Source organism: Tiliqua scincoides, chromosome 3 (genome assembly GCF_035046505.1).
Source record: "Tiliqua scincoides isolate rTilSci1 chromosome 3, rTilSci1.hap2, whole genome shotgun sequence".
NCBI lineage: Eukaryota > Metazoa > Chordata > Lepidosauria > Squamata > Scincidae > Tiliqua > Tiliqua scincoides.
This window is the reverse complement of record NC_089823.1, coordinates 238,112,776-238,126,327: the sequence shown is the minus strand read 5'-3', so window position 1 is coordinate 238,126,327 and position 13,552 is coordinate 238,112,776. Positions and strand designations below refer to the sequence as shown.

At 47.5% G+C, this 13,552-nt stretch overlaps 1 protein-coding gene across 1 annotated transcript in view; it reads left to right on the top strand.

The window, feature by feature from the left end:
* The window catches only part of PSMD1 (proteasome 26S subunit, non-ATPase 1), a 119,274-nt gene that overhangs the window by 79,679 nt on the left and 26,043 nt on the right, over positions 1 to 13,552 (top strand). The window lies entirely within an intron of this gene.

Here is a 13,552-nt window from a genome sequence, read left to right as displayed (position 1 = left end):
CTGTCGTCAGCACCAGCTCTAGTATTGAAATCGCCGAGGATGAACAATGGCTCTTTTACGGGGATCTTCTTGATAGTGGTGGCCAGGTCATCATAGAATTTGTCTTTGACTTCTGCTGGAGACGACAGAGTTGGTGCATAAGCACTGATGAGAGTGACAGGTCCTGCTGATGACTGGAGCTGCAGAGACAAAATTCTTTCACTTCCCACAGTAGGTAGGATGATGGATTTCAGCAGGGTATTTCTGACCGCAAAGCCAACACCATGTTCCCTGGTTTCGTTTGGTGGTTTTCCCTGCCAGAAAAACTTCAGCAGTCTGCCAGGAGATGTGCTAACGACTACTGGCTCCAGCTCTGCTCCCAGATACAGATAGCAGCTGACACAAGCAACATCAAGGGGATGTATGACAGTATCAAGCAGGCCCTCAGTCCAACGCAGAAGAAAATTGCCCCTCTGAAGTCTGCTACAGGCGAGGTCATCCAGGATCGGGCACAGCAGATGGAACGCTGGGTGCAGCACTACTCTGAGCTATATTCCAGAGAAAATGTAGACACCGAAGAAGCGCTGAACAACATTGAGTGCCTGCCTGTGCTGGAGGAGCTTGACAGTGAACCAACCCTAGAAGAACTTCACGTGGCCCTGGACTCCCTTGCCTTTGGCAAGGCACCTGGAAAAGACAGCATCCCTGCTGAAGTCCTAAAGTGCTGCAAAGAGATCATCATCACTGAGCTGCATGAAATCCTCTGTCTCTCCTGGAGAGAAGGTGGAGTACCTCAAGACATGAGGGATGCAAACATAATCACGCTGTACAAGAACAAATGCGACAGGGGTGACTGCAACAACTACCGTGGCATCTGTCTCCTTAGTGTTGTAGGAAAGTTGTTTGTCCGAGTTGCACTAAAGAGGCTCCAGGTACTTGCAGAGAGCGTTTATCCAGAATCACAGTGCGAATTCCGAGCCAACAGGTCCACCACTGATATGGTATTCTCCCTTAGACAACTGCAGGAGAGATGCAGGGAACAATGACAGCCACTCTTTATAGCCTTCATAGATCTCACAAAGGCTTTCGACCTGGTCAGCTGGGACGGCCTCTTCAAGATTCTCTCCAAGATTGGATGTCCACCCAGGCTCCTCAGCATCATTGGATCCTTCCACAAGGACATGAAGGGCACTGTTGTCTTCGATGGCTCCACATCAGACCCCTTTGACATCCGAAGCGGCGTGAAGCAGGGCTGTGTTCTTGCACCAACCTTGTTTGGGATTTTCTTCGCTGTCCTGCTGAAGCATGCCTTTGGAACTGCAACAGAAGGCATCTATCTCCGGACCAGATCAGATGGAAAGCTCTTCAACCTCTCCAGACTGAGAGCAAAGTCCAAAGTCCAGCTAAAATGTCTGCATGACTTCCTCTTTGCCGACGATGCAGCTGTCACTACCCACTCTGCCAAAGATCTCCAGCAGCTTATGGATCGTTTTAGCAAGGCCTGCCAAGATTTTGGACTGACGATCAGCCTGAAGAAAACACAGGTCATGGTTCAGGATGTGGACTCACCTCCCTGCATTACAATCTCTGCGCATGAACTGGAGGTTGTCCATCACTTTGTGTACCTTGGCTCAACGATCTCCAATACTCTTTCTCTCGATACCGAGCTAAACAAACGCATCAGTAAAGCAGCTACCACGTTTTCCAGACTCACAAAGAGAGTCTGGTCCAACAAGAAGCTGACGGAACATACCAAGATCCAAGTCTACAGAGCTTGCGTCCTGAGTACACTTCTGTACTGCAGCGAGTCATGGACTCTTCGCTCACAACAGGAGAGGAAACAGAACGCTTTCCACATGCGCTGCTTCCGACGCATCCTCGGCATCACCTGGCAGGACAAAGTTCCAACAACACAGTCCTGGAACGTGCTGGAATCCCTAGCATGTATGCACTGCTGAAACAGAGACGCCTGCGTTGGCTTGGTCATGTTGTGAGAATGGATAATGTTCGGATCTCAAAGGATCTCCTCTATGGAGAACTCGTGCAAGGAAAACGCCCTACAGGTAGACCACAGCTGCGATACAAGGACATCTGCAAGAGGGATCTGAAGGCCTTAGGAGTGGACCTCAACAGGTGGGAAACCCTGGCCTCTGAGCGGCCCGCTTGGAGGCAGGCTGTGCAGCATGGCCGTTCCCAGTTTGAAGAGACACTTGGCTAACAGACTGAGGCTAAGAGTCCAAGAAGAAAGGCCCATAGCCAGGGAGACAGACCAGGGACACACTACACTTGCTCCCGGTGTGGAAGGGATTGTCACTCCTGGATTGGCCTTTTCAGCCACACTAGACGCTGTTCCAGAACCACCATCCAGAGCGCGATATCATAGTCTTTTGAGACTGAAGGTTGCCAACTATGTATAAGCTTGTGGTGTGTCATTTGCTGGCACTGTTTTGGTAGTGTTCCTTGGGGTTTTATTTGGGCAACAAGGTCTGCTTGATATACGTCCTCCACATAAAGTAAAACGCTCTGTGTTCTGCTTCAAGCAAAGAAATAAAAGCATCTTTAGATTTCATTGACTAATAAAAGTATAACATTCCTGAGCAAATGAGGCCAAATTTGGGAGCAAGGCAGCTTTAAGGGCAGCAAGGTCTCCAATTCAGTATGTGTGTCGTCACAGCCTGTATTCTGCAGATGTTTTTTATGCACATCCCTAAAATGTGCACGTTTTACTGGGCCTGCCCTGCACGTTGTTTGATGTCTGTTAACAGTCAGGGCAAATGAAGTAAGAATTGCTAGACATTGCTGACAGAACCACCTGGGAGGCAAGTTCACCACACCTGAGGGTGGGGAGGCTGTTCAAGTGGAACTGGGCAGCAGTGTTCCCTGTTATTTTTTCAGGGAATGCGTGAAGCCCTACAGTGGCTGAGTGGGGGTGGCTCTGGACCACCTGGTGGTGATGTCATTGACAAGAATGCCGAGAATCAGTGCCAAGAATGCCGAGCTCCAGAATTCTCAATCATTGGTATGTGAATTGGGAGCTATCTTAATATAATAATAAACCAAAAACCGCATTTTCTGTACTGATAAAAATGGTTTTGCCCTATAGATCCCTGAGCCTTTGTCTGAATCGTGTGACTGAATCGTGTGACTTTGTGTGACTTTTGTCATGTGTGACTCGTATGACTTTGTCGTGTGACTTGTGTGACTTTGTCGTGTGAGCCTTTGTCTGAATCGTGTGACTGATTCGTGTGACTGAATCGTGTGACTGGACAGCATGAGCACTTTGTGGCGTGTTTTGGCTTGATCTTCCTTTAACATCTCAAGTGGCAAGTTGGGCATAAAGACTGTTGGTAGTGAAGCAGCTGCTGTTGCATTGGTTGGGCAGCTCAGACCAGATTAGTATTAGTGAAGCTTCCCAGGAGACCTGAACAAAACCCAGCTTTAACTTGTTCTCAAAATTCAGATGTGGGAAAGAGAGGTAGCAACCTGTTTCCCAAGTTTTTCTGCTAGTTTCAGAACTCGCTGCTCTGCATTAAATATTCAGCCTTATGTTAAGGAGCTGTTTCTTTGAGAGAATGAGAAAGTGCCCTAAACATTTGTATTGACTGCACAGGAGTCCAAAGAAGAATGGGAAAGGTTGCTTACCTATACCTATAGCACACTTATGGTGAATGCAGGATTTCACCCACTCAAGATCGGACACAAAATGGTCAACAAAGCTCTGGAAGCTTCTGAGATTGGCTCTGGATGTGTGCATAACTTCACTACATTTGCACAAATTGCCACTTTAAGAACTATAGTTACAGGTCAGCAACCCCCAGATATGATGACTGGACTTGGGTACTGTTCAGTCCTCTTCAAGTCTGTTGATTTAACCCCTCGATAATGAATTCCTTTGATCCCAAAGGCCCTGTCTTGCATGCCACTTGGTGAGCTCAGGAGAAGGAGACAGTTGTTAAGAACATTAGAAGAGCTCCACTGGATCAGGCCATAGGGCCATCTAGTCCAGCTTCCTGTATCTCACAGTAGCCTACAAAATGCTTCCGGGAGCACACAAGACAACAGGAGACCTGCATCCTGGTGCCCTCCCTTGCATCTGTCATTCTAAGGTAGCCTACTTCTAAAATTAGCAGGGTGCACATACCCATCATGGCTTGTAACCTGAGATGGTCTTGTCATCCAGAAATTTGTTCAATCCTCTCTTAAAGGCATCCAGGCCAGATGCCATCACCGCTTCCTGTGGCATGGAGTTCTACAGACTAATGACAAGCTAGGTAAAGAAATATTTTCTTCTGTCTGTCCTAACTCTCCCAACACTCCATTTTAGTGGATGTCCCCTGGCTTGATGTTGTGTGAGAGGGAAAAGAACATCTCTCTATTCACTCTATCCATCCTCTGCACAATTTTGTATGCCTGTATCTTGTTTCCCCTCAGGCATCTTTTTTCTTGACTGAAGAGTCCCAAAAGCTATAGCCTTTCCTCCTAATGGAGGTGCTTTAGCACTGTAATCATTTTGGTCGCTCTCTTCAGAACTATTTCCATTTCCACTATATCCTTTTTGAGATGTTGAGACCAGAACTGAACGCAATACTCCAGGTGTGGTGTTACCATCAATTTGTACAATGTTGTTGGCAGCCTTCAGTCTCGAAAGACTATGGTATCACACTCTGAAAAGTGGTTCTGGCACAGCGTCTAGTGTGGCTGAAAAGGCCGATTCGGGAGTGACAATCCCGTCCACACTCGGAGCAAGTGTAGTGTGTCCCTGGTCTGTCTCCCTGGCTATGGGCCTTCCTTCTTTGCCTCTTTGCCTCAGTCTGTTAGCCAAGTGTCTCTTCAAACTGGGAAAGGCCATGCTGCACAGCCTGCCTCCAAGCGGGCCGTTTAGAGGCCAGGGTTTCCCACCTGTTGAGGTCCACTCCTAAGGCCTTCAGATCCCTCTTGCAGATGTCCTTGTATCGCAGCTGTGGTCTACCTGTAGGGCGCAAGTTCTCCATAGAGGAGATCCTTTGGGATCCGGCCATCATCCATTCTCACGACATGACTGAGCCAACGCAGGCGTCTCTGTTTCAGCAGTGCATACATGCTAGGGATTCCAGCTCGTTCCAGGACTGTGTTGTTTGGAACTTTGTCCTGCCGGGTGATGCCGAGGATGCGTCGGAGGCAGCGCATGTGGAATGCGTTCAGTTTCCTCTCCTGTTGTGAGCGAAGAGTCCATGACTCGCTGCAGTACAGAAGTGTACTCAGGACGCAAGCTCTGTAGACTTGGATCTTGGTATGTTCCGTCAGCTTCTTGTTGGACCAGACTCTCTTTGTGAGTAGCTGCTTTGTGGTAGCTGCTTTACCGATGCGTTTGTTTAACTCGGTATTGAGAGAAAGAGTGTCGGAGATCGTTGAGCCAAGGTACACAAAGTGATGGACAACCTCCAGTTCATGCGCAGAGATTGTAATGCAGGGAGGTGAGTCCACATCCTGAACCATGACCTGTGTTTTCTTCAGGCTGATCGTCAGTCCAAAATCTTGGCAGGCCTTGCTAAAACGATCCATGAGCTGCTGGAGATCTTTGGCAGAGTGGGTAGTGACAGCTGCATCATCAGCAAAGAGGAAGTCACGCAGACATTTCAGCTGAACTTTGGACTTTGCTCTCAGTCTGGAGAGGCTGAAGAGCTTTCCATCTGATCTGGTCCGGAGATAGATGCCTTCTGTTGCAGTTCCAAAGGCATGCTTCAGCAGGACAGCGAAGAAAATCCCAAACAAGGTTGGCGCAAGAACACAGCCTTGCTTCACTCCGCTTCGGATGTCAAAGGGGTCTGATATGGAGCCATCGAAGACAACAGTGCCCTTCATGTCCTTGTGGAAAGATCTGATGATGCTGAGGAGCCTGGGTGGACATCCAGTCTTGGGGAGAATCTTGAAGAGGCCATCCCTGCTAACCAGGTCGAAAGCCTTTGTGAGATCTATGAAGGCTATAAAGAGTGGCTGTCATTGTTCCCTGCATTTCTCCTGCAGTTGTCTAAGGGAGAATACCATATCAGTGGTGGACCTGTTGGCTCGGAATCCGCACTGTGATTCTGGATAGACGCTCTCTGCGTCTGAAGCCTGAAGCCTCTTTAGTGCAACTCGGGCAAACAGCTTTCCTACTACGCTAAGGAGAGAGATGCCGCGGTAGTTGTTGCAGTCACCTTTGTCGCCTTTGTTCTTGTACAGCGTGATGATGTTTGCATCCCTCATGTCTTGAGGTACTCCGCCTTCTCTCCAGCAGAGACAGAGGATTTCATGCAGTTCAGTGACGATGATGTCTTTGCAGCATTTTAGGACTTCAGCAGGGATGCTGTCTTTTCCAGGTGCCTTGCCAAAGGCAAGGGAGTCCAGGGCCACGTGAAGTTCTTCTAGGGTTGGTTCACTGTCAAGCTCCTCCAACACAGGCAGGCACTCAATGTTTTTCAATGCTTCTTCGGTGACTACATTTTCTCTGGAATATAGCTCAGAGTAGTGCTGCACCCAGCGTTCCATCTCCTGCGCCCATCCTGGATGACCTCGCCTGCTGCAGACTTCAGAGGGGCAGTTTTCTTCTGTGTTGGTCCTAGGGCCTGTTTGATACTGTCATACATCCCCTTGATGTTGCCCGTGTCAGCTGCTATCTGTATCTGGGAGCAGAGGTGGAGCCAGTAGTCGTTAGCTTATCTCCTGGCAGTCTGCTGGACTTTGCTGCGAGCAGCTCGGAGGACCTGCAGGTTGCGCTCACTGGGACAGGCCTTGTATAATGCTTGAGCTCTCCTCTTTTCCTCAATGACTGGTGTCCACTCCTCAGAGTGAGCTTCAAACCAGTCTGCCGTCTTGTTGGTCTTCTTGCCAAATATGGACAAGGCGGTGTTGTAAACGGTATTCTTGAAATGTTTCCATCTGTTGGATGTGTTTGCATCGGCCAGGCCTGGAAGAGATTCCTCAAGTGCTCATGCAAATTTCTCCACTTTCCTCTGATCCCGGATTTTGCTGGTATCAATGCGAGGTCTTCCTTCCTTTTTCGTGTGATACAGTCGCTTTGCTTGCAGTTTCACTCTGCTGCACACCAGGGAGTGGTCAGTGTCGCAGGCAGCACCGTGATAACTGCGTGTGATCTTGATGCTGGGAAGACTGGAGCGTCTGGTGAGAATCAGGTCGAGCTGGTGCCAATGCTTTGATCTTGGGTGTCTCCAAGAGACTCTATGTTGGGGCTTTGTTTTGAAGAACGTGTTGCTGACACAGAGACCGTGATGACAGCAAAACTCTAGCAGGCGTTGGCCATTTTCATTCATCTTCCCAGTGCCAAACTGACCTAAGCAAGTGGGCCACGAACTGTGATCAGCACCAACTCTAGCATTAAAATCGCCGAGGATGAACAATAGCTCTTTTACAGGGATTTTCTTGATAGTGGTGGCCAGGTCGTAAAAATCGTAGAATTTGTCTTTGGCTTCTGCTGGAGACGACAGAGTTGGTGCATAAGCACTGATGAGTGTGACAGGTCCTGCTGATGACTGGAGCTGCAGAGACAAAATTCTTTCACTTCCCACAGTAGGTGGGATGATGGATTCCAGCAGGGTATTTCTGACCGCAAAGCCAACGCCATGTTCCCTGGTTTCGTTTGGTGGTTTTCCCTGCCAGAAAAATGAGAAATTTCTCTCCTTGACAGATCCGGAATCTGGCAGCCTTGTCTCCTGAAGGGCGACGATGTCCATCTGCAGTCTGCTCAGCTCCATGTCGATGACAGCTGTTTTGCGTGCGTCGTGTATTTCTTGCAGGTCATCAGAGAAGTTGGGTGTCATTGTCCTTATGTTCCAAGTGCCCAGTTTTAGGGCAGGAGTTTTCTGTTTTCTGTTGCATGGTGCAGAGTTGTCGATCCGCTTGTCGGTTTTCACCCTAAACCCCATGCACCCCATGAGGTTAACGGACCGTGGCGAGGCAACACCTTACTGGCTGGGGACTGCCCAGCTTAAGGCGGGCAGTAGCTGCCCAATGAGATGCAATGATCTCTCCCACCGTCGGAAGCAGCCCCTGGCATCACGCTCTACGCCAATCAAGCGAAGACTTATAACCGGTAAACTGCTGCTTCCTGTGTTGTGCCGACGCCGTATGGGGAAGTTGGAGTGTCCTCTCCAGTGCGCGAAGCCTGGGTAAAGAAGGTATGGAGGATATGCTGTTACCCATGCAGCAAATCCCCCCTCTCCACGTCGCTGGAATGGTCCAATGGAAAGGCAGAAGCCAATACGGTTGGTTCCAGCGGCGTCGCAGGAGTTGCCAGAACGTGACTGTGTTCAGCCATGAACTGCCTCAGGGACTCCGGCTCCGGATTTTGCCTCGAGGTTGACTCCTGAAGCCTTTTCCATAACTGGATGTAGCCACAAGGCAGTGGAGGTTTGGGATCAGAGTTTTCCTTCTCTCAGATGAGCTGCCTTCCAGGCTGACCAGTCCCATCTACCCGGTGGCTGTTTAGTCGCCTCTTACGGCACGTACAGCCAAACTGAGGGCCTGTTCTTATCCCCAGCCCCTGGGGGATGCCGCAGGAGTGGAGGGGCAGAAAGGAAGATTGTGGAAGCAGGGATGGGGCTGATGGAGGGTTGCAGAGAGAGAGGGGGCAGGGATGGGGCTAATGGACGATTGCAGAGCGAGAGGGAGCAGGGGTGGGGCTAATGGAGGATTGCAGACAGAGAGGAAGCAGGGGTGGAGCTAATGGGGGATTGCAGAGAGAGAGAGAGGGAGCAAGGTTGGGGCTAATGGACGATTGCAGAGAGAGGGAGCAGAGATGGGGCTAATAGACGATTGCAGAGAGAGAGGAAGCAGGGATGGGGCTAATGGAGGATTGCAGAGAGAGAGAGAGCCACTAATATTAGCCACTATTTTTATTTACTTTATTTATACCCCGCCTTTCTCCCCAAAGGTACCAGCTTAATTCTCAATACCTTTTCTATTTATCCCATGCATAGAATTAGCCACCTTCACTGCCACCGCACATTGGGTTGACACTCTCTTCGAGCTGTCTACCAGCATCCTAGGATCCCTCTCCTGATGTGTCACAGACAGCTCAGAACCCATCAGCCTGTATCTGAAGTTTAGATTTTTTTTGCCCCAGTGTGCATGACTTTACACTTACTTACATTGAAATGCACCTGCCATTTTGCTACGCATTCTCCCAGTTTGGAGAGATCCTTCTGGAGTTCCTTACCATCTCTTCTGGTCTTCACCACTCCAAAAAGTTGGTATCGATCCCAAACTTGGTCACCTCACTGCTTAACCCTGTCTCCAGGTCATTTATGAACAGGTTGAAAAGCACCAGTCCCAGAACAGATCCTTGGGGCACATCACTTTTCACCTATCTCCATTGTGAAAATTGTCCATTGACTCCCACTCTCTGTTTCCTGGTCTTCAACTAGTTCCTAATCCATGAGAGGACCTGCCCTCTAATTCCCTGGCTGTGGAGTTTTCTCAGCAGCCTTTGGTGAGGGACCATGTCAAACACCTTCTGAAAATCCTGATATATAATATCCTCAGGTTCTCCCATATCCACATGTCTGTTGACCTTTTCAAAGAATTCTGAAAGGTTTGTGAGGCAAAACTAACCCTTACAAAAGCTATGCTGTTTCTCCTTTAGCAAGAGTCCAACTCCACCATAGAATCACTGTGGTTTAAATTACCAGGCTTGAGGAGTGATGTAATACTGTGAGCATGCTATTGTCTTCTGGACCAGAAACCTGAAGGGGACCTTGAAATGAGGAAACAGATCAGGGAGATGTTCAGGAGAGATAGGTTTGTAGTCATGGGGGACTTCAGTTATCCTGGAAATCATGGAGGACTTTAGTTATCCACGAAAGAGAGACCAGATTTCTTGACAGAGTGCACCAGGATGCAGGTCTCTTGTTATCTGATGTGCTCCCTGGGGCATTTGGTGGGCCACTGTGAGATACAGGAAGCTGGACTAGATGGGCCTATGGCCTGATCCAGCGGGGCTGTTCTTAGGTTCTTATGACATGCTAAATGACTGTACCTTAGACCAGCTAGTCATGGAGCCCACCAGAGAACAGATGACTCTGGATTTAATATTGTGTGGTACTTGGGACTTGGTTAGAGATGTAAATGTTACTTAAGCCATTGGGGAACAGTGACCATGCTGCGATCCGTTTCACTATGCATGTCAGGGGAAGAGTGCCAAGCAAATCCAACACAAAAACCCTTGACTTCCGAATGGTGGGCTTCCCCCAGACGGGAAGACTAGTTAGAAAGAAGTTGAAAGGGAAAATAAAGAGTCCAGTCTCTCCAGAGTGTGTGGAGGCTGTTTAGAACAATGGTAATAGACTAGTTCTGGTTTCAGTTGTTCTGCCACAGCAAGTGCCTTTAGCAATATGGCAGTGCTGAATTCAACATTTCTACTTCTTGAAAATTGGGAGTTGAAAAGTTCTAACCTAGATGTTAAAGCAAAGATGGTCAAGATGGTGAATAAGATGGTCAAGAATAAGACGGTAAAGCAAAGATGGTAAAGTAGGTGAAGTGAACCACTGCCTGTGCACTGATGTGCCACCCTGGATGTTGCCCAAATGAATCCCAGCCAGCATTTTCCAAGGCTGTAAAACTTCAGAGAGCCATTAAATTCTGTTGAGGATGGAAGAGGTGGAGCCCACAGGTTTTGTTCTTGTTCTAAAAATAATATGCAGCATCTTCCAGTTTTGGTCTGGCATATTTAGCGTTTGGAAGGGTGTCTGGCACTGAAGACAATGGAAGTAACTGGGAGGGGGGCCTCATTTGGGGGGGGTGCTCTTGGGTGAGGCTTGTGCAGGAGACTTTTTGTTGAACTTTGTCCCTGTATGTATTGTGAATCTCACACAGCTTAAGGCTCGGCTATCTGAAAGTTTGGTGGTGACACAACCTCATCACCAAGCATCAGTGCGACACAGTCATGACACCACACCCAAGAAGAAGAAGTGGTCCATGCACCGGTTGTAGACTCCTTAGAGGGAATATAGATTTAGAGTCTCTTCCTTGGCACTTTACAGGACCAGACTTGCACATAGGCCTTCAGAACCCAAATCCAGAATAGAGGAGGACCCTTGTGCATGCATCAGCTACCCCAACAAAAGTGTGGTGGGCTGTTGGAGAAGGGGAGGTGGCTATATGTTCATTGTGGAATCCAGATTTATAATTATGTGACCAGACTTGTTGTGCATAGGTCTCAGAATATTGTATTTATGGAAGCATTTTTGCATGCCCTTGATTGTTTAATTTCCCAGACCAGCTTTCACAGCATTCAGATCTGCTTGTGTTTTGTAAAGCAAGAAATGAGGTCACATACGGAGGAGAAGGGAGTTTCAGGCCTTGAAGGAGTAGAGACTCAGAAGTTGCTCCTTTTGACCATTGCAAGTGCTGTTGAATTCTCCTTTGCCAAACTGGGTTTCAGATATATTGGAATAAGCTCTGATTTGTCCTCTTTGGTGAAAATAATTCCATCCACAGGTGGCTTGAGGTCAAGTATTCCTAACCATGCACTATGATAAATGTATTAAATCAGTACTCTGAATCCAAAGCACCTGCTGTAAAAAGTGCTGCTGCCTGTGTGTCTGTATGATTTGACCTTGCCATCTTTCAGACCACCTGGTGGTATAGCATCATGCCGATAAATTCAGTGCATTTCTTCACTTAGAGTGATTGGACCCATCAGACTCTTCTGATGCAGAGAAACAAGCAAAATTTACCAGTTCTCAGAGGAACCCATCTGTTGTATCTCTGCATGAGTTACTTTTAGACTTTTCCCTTCCAGTTAGGAGATCTTCAGTGACTCACCCAGACACACAGGGTTAGACTCCTCTGAAATGGTTCACATAATAAAAGGAAATTTTTTCAGCATAATGAAGGGGTACCTTTAGTTTTAATTCAAATTGTATGTAAGTTTAAGCACTCTGAAATTTGGGAAATCCTGATTTTAGTCCTGGCATCAGATGCTTTTCATACAGGTGTGCCTGATAGTCTTGGGGCTCCATGTGCAAACAAGGCACATCCCCACTCATTGTGTTGCAAAGGCTCTGCTGGGTCTCTGCCCCCATCATACACAGAGGCCTTTTGCTGTCAGACTGTAGACGCCAGTATGAACATTAGCAGATCTGTGGAATGTCTCCCAGCTTTGTCCGCGATCTGTTTCTCTGAAGATTTGATTACGGTGTGAATTCCAGATCATGGCCCATGTGGCTAGCAACTTTTTTTTATTTTCAGAGTTTATACCAACTGTCATGGTCTTATAAACAATTTGAACTTGCAAGTCCATAGCTTGAAGCCTCAGGAATGAGGTGGGAGCACCCCACACAAAAGGCAAACCTGGTTTTAATCATTCGTCAACTTGCTGCAGCACCTTTTGCTTTCTTGCAAAAGTGCTTTAAGCAGTTAAGCACCACAGCCTGCTTGGTTCAGATTTCTGTGTGTGTTACCCTGAGAGCACTGGTTTTTGAGATGATTGTAAAACTTGCCTCATTGGGCTGTCGTTGAACAGAGAGGGGGGCAACTGTAATTTAAATGGTTGTTTTGTATATGTTTTTGTTTTGTTGTTAACTCATGCCCAAGTCTTTGGGAAGAGACGGGAAGAATTGAATTACTTTTAAAATAAAATTTTCTGGCCCTTGTGAGTGTGTATGGAGGGGGAGGGACTTGGACATATCAATGTATACTACGGCTGACCAGTTTTCAGTTACTTTATCATTGCTGAATTGCATCAAACCTACCAAGCCTTCCTGGTCTTTGAGTGGCTTATCCTCTCATTGTCACTGCCTCTACATCTTTCTCTGCTGTTGGTGATAACTGTTCTGCCTGGGTGGAGCTGACTTATGGTGAATACCAACCTTCCTTCAGACAGGCTGTGTAATCAGAGAAGGGGAAAAAAATCTGAGTCATGCATACTCGAGCTCCCAAAGCCTATCCTTTGGTCCCAGGTACCAGCACACCCAATCTGGAATCTAACCTTGAAGCTGGTTGCTTTGGGACTCCAGCTGGATGATGCTGGAGTCAGTCTCTCTGGGTTTCACAAACCAGCTGGAGGATATGTTGTTTCCCTGGTGAGCAGTGACCTCTAGGACAGTTGTTTTCGGTTTCTTAAGATTGGTGCTACCAAGCATAAAAAAACTATACTGTTTGCAAAAGGCACCAGTGCATTTTCCTGAATCTACGTTGTGATTCAGTTTTTGTTGAGGACAAGATAGTGGAACTAGGCCCTGTCCAAACATACACCAGGGGTTAACTGGGAGTTGAAGCGCTTAAAGTTCTCACTGTAAGTTTTTTTTTTACAGATTTTTCTAAATGAATTCAGTTGCATCCAGCACAGTAAATGCTTTGTGCGTGTAGGATGACATGTTTTCTTTCATCGTTGGCTTTTACGGAAATGCTGCTCTGTTTGTTATTCTAAAGTAATTCTGAATATGCAGAGGAATTGGCTTAGGAAGGAATCATATTAGCGGCTTCCATAATTTGGTTTGATTTATAAGGAAAATTGAGTCACGAGAGGAATCACATCCTGCCTTTTGGAACATACTTTCTGTCCTTGTGCAGAAATGTACTGTTTGACTTCATTGGT